At 44.9% G+C, this 3,476-nt stretch overlaps 1 long non-coding RNA gene across 1 annotated transcript; it reads right to left on the reverse strand.

Moving 5' to 3' along the window:
- Positions 1-759: 759 nt before the first annotated feature.
- On the reverse strand, positions 760-2,720 carry LOC105554669. The gene is made up of 2 exons (XR_001008359.1): positions 2,648-2,720; positions 760-1,289 (listed from the first exon to the last, which is right to left on the reverse strand). It is a non-coding gene; the product is annotated as an uncharacterized LOC105554669 (long non-coding RNA).
- Positions 2,721-3,476: the final 756 nt, after the last annotated feature.

Below are 3,476 nucleotides of genomic sequence, written 5' to 3' on the forward strand. Positions count from 1 at the left end.
ACACACAGACACACACACACACACAAAAGACAAAAAAAGCTGCTACAAAGTCACTTTTTTTATACAAGACCCATATGTCTGAACGCTACCCTGTTAATGAGGCCTACCCAAAAACAAAACACAGAACACCAAATGGTATAAATCTGTGAGTTCTTAGAATGACAATAAATATCACCAAAGTATGTTTACCAATACATGTCTTAATAGGCCAGGTGCAATAAAGAGATGCATGAGGATCATCAGGAGATTTGATAAATAAGCTCAAAATAAAGGAACCAAGTGCAAACGGACTTGCTTTATGTCTCAAAGCATTTCTCTGCAGGCTTTCGAGAGCAGAGAGCAGCAAGGCTGAAATCTAGGATAGCATATTGCCTAAAAGCATGGGCTATGAACTCAGGCGCCATGGCCGGTTCAACTCCTCCTCCTTGTGGCTGCATGGCCTTGGGCGGGTTACATAACCATCTGTACCCAGGGACTGAATCCTAGGACCGTGTTGATGATTCCACGAGACAACCTATGCAAGGCTCTGAGCAGAGAGCCCGGCTCACAATAAGCACGCAATGAATATTAGCTGATAACGATCTCATCCGATTTCACATTTAGCCAGCAGGGAGTGACGCCCCTATCCTGGAGCAACCTCGCCAGCGCTGTGCCAGAACCAGCTTGCACCGACTCTTTCAGGATCAGCATTCAGCAGCATCGCTGTGCTTGCTTGAAACAGCCCATGATGGGAGTATTTACACCAAGAAAATCAGCAAATGCCATCAATCAAGACCGTTTTGTTTTTTTCACGGAGTGGCTGTTAAACATTCACCAGCACACCCCTGGGCCCAAGAGAAGAAAGATGAATGGGAACCATGTAAAGGACAACAAGGGATGGGATGGGAGAGGAGTATAGCTTAGATGATGTGACCTTCGAATGTCATTCACTCCTTCTTCAAGCCTATTGGATGCCGTGTAGTGCAGGGAAGGGCGTGGGCTGCAGAGCCGGAGCTGGATTTGAATTCTCTCATTTCAAGGATGGGAGATCTGAGGCCCACACTGAGGCTGGACCTGCTCAAGATGAGAGAGTTACAGACGGCAGAGACAGGGCTCAAACTCAGCTGCTCTCACTGCTTGGTGGCCTCTCACTTCATCAAGGGGCCGGTCTCATCAGCTCACCCTGACCCTGAAGTCAAAGTCTAAACAGTGCGATTCACTGGTTGCAGTGGTGTGTCTGAGAGGCAGTCTTACAGGGCATCCTCCCTCAGTTGTACTTCTGGTCCTGAGCTTTGTGTCTTTCTGTAAAACTAAACCAAACAATAAGCACTTGAAGCCCCCAATGAGCCCATGTTGTTAAACCCTACTGGAAAACAGGTTTTCTTAAAAAAGGAGAAGAAGATTGGGCGCAGTGGCTCATGCCTGTAATTCCAGCACTTTGGGAGGCCAGGGCAGGCGGATCACCTAAGGTCAGGAGTTCGAGACCAGCCTGGCCAACATGGGGAAACCCCATCTCTACTAAAAACACAATAATTAGCCAGGCATGGTGGCACACACCTGTAATCCCAGCTACTCGGGAGGCTGAGGCAGAAGAATTGCTCGAACCTGGGAGACAGAGGTGGCAGTGAGTCGAGATCACATCACTGCACTTTAGCCTGGGTGACAGAGTGAGACTCTGTCCCCAAAAAATAAAAAAATAAAAAATAAAAGACGAAGAAAAAAGCTTACATTGATTTCCTCATACATTTGCACAAGCTACAGAACTCGGTTCTTTTATTTTCATTTGGAAACAAGTTGAAACAGCCCTCCAAATTAAGAAAACAACTTTACAAATTCAAGTTTTATGTTCTCTTATTTCAGAAATATTCATGGCCTCAATATGTCTCTCCTAAGTACTTATATAAAAGCATTTTTCTCTTCCATTTGCCAATTTTTAAAGATTTTTTTCACTCTACTTACAACAAAGCAATCATTTCAAATTAATTAAGTTTTCATTAAAATGTATTATTGTAATGTCCCAGGTACTGAATAGTGATTTTGTGTTCTGAGAGAACAAGCCTGAAAGAAAAATAGTATAACTTTTGCAAGTAGACAATTTCAACCCAATTCCGTCCTCTGGCATGAAGCACAGGGGGTTTGCATACAGTAGGTTGAGAGAATAACTAGCAATAATAATTATCAGTGACATGAATCAGGAGAGTACATTTATAGAGGACTTTCAGAAGTGCACAGCTATTTTGCATATGTTATTCCATTTCGTTCCAAGCATTGTTCCATGTAGACCTGTTTATCTCTCTTTTTTATTTTTATTGAGAAAAGCAAGACCCAGAAATGTGAGGTCACTCACCAAAGGTCACACAGTCTCAAGATGCAGACCTGTCATTTGACCCTGGGTCTTTCCACCTCCCGATGCACCTGAGCGTGGAGTGTGCACGGAGTGTGCACGGGGAGGTGGGGTCTGGGTCCCGGAAGGAGCTGAGGATCTCCTCACTCTCCCTTCCTGACTTGTTTATTCTCCTTTCAAAACACAGTTATTTTCTTTGCAAGACCAATGAGCTCGATTCAAAATCAGAGTCATTTTAACGTTTTAAAAACATCAAGTAGAGCTTAGAAAATTGAAGCACTAGAGGGAAAAATAATTCTCAAGTTATTTAGAAAGAAAATTTACCTTGATTCTGAGGGGCCTTGAGCTTTCTGCATTTTGCTCCTTTTTTGGGCTATGCTGAGTGGGGGGCGTGGCTGTGGTGGGAAACTGAGAGTTGCATGAGATCTCTAGATGCTTCTTAGCCCCTCAGCGCCACAGAGAAAAGTGGAAAACACTCATTTAGATGATCCGTGTCTTGCAGACTCGGTCTCAAACCCTTTGGGGTGAGAATTCTGAGGCCTGGGGGCATTTATGAGGTAAGCCACACAGAGCGTTGCCCAGCGGGACGAACAAAGGAAGCCAAACCAGGCTCTTTGGCTTTGGTGCAAAAATAAAATAAATTCCTATTTGTTGATATGGTTTGGCTCTGTGTCCCCACCCAGATCTCAAGTTGAATAGTAATCCCTAACGCTGGGGGAGGGGCTGAGTGGGAGGGGCTTGGATCATGTGGGAGGGGCTTGGATCATGTAGGTGGAGTTCCCTTTGCTGTTCTCCTGATAGCGAATGAGTTGTCGTGAGATCCAGTGGTTTAAGGGTGTACGGTACTTTCCTCCTCACGTGCTCTCCTGTCCTGCCACCGTGTGAAAAAGGTTCTTGCTTCCCCTTTGCCTTCTACCATAATTGTAAGTTTCCTGAGGCCTCCCAATCATGCTTCCCGTTAAGCCTGCAGAACTGTGAGTCCATTAAACCTATTTTCTTCATAAATCACCCAGTCTCAGATAGTTCTTTATAGCAGTGTGAGAACGGACTATCACACTTGTTCATTATCGAGTGCTGTGTTCTTGATCTGGGTCCCTGTCTTCATTTTCCACCTTATTTCCTTCTCCAGGGCTCCCACGCCCTCTCCCCCATC

This window comes from Mandrillus leucophaeus, unplaced genomic scaffold, assembly GCF_000951045.1.
Source record: "Mandrillus leucophaeus isolate KB7577 unplaced genomic scaffold, Mleu.le_1.0 Scaffold654, whole genome shotgun sequence".
NCBI lineage: Eukaryota > Metazoa > Chordata > Mammalia > Primates > Cercopithecidae > Mandrillus > Mandrillus leucophaeus.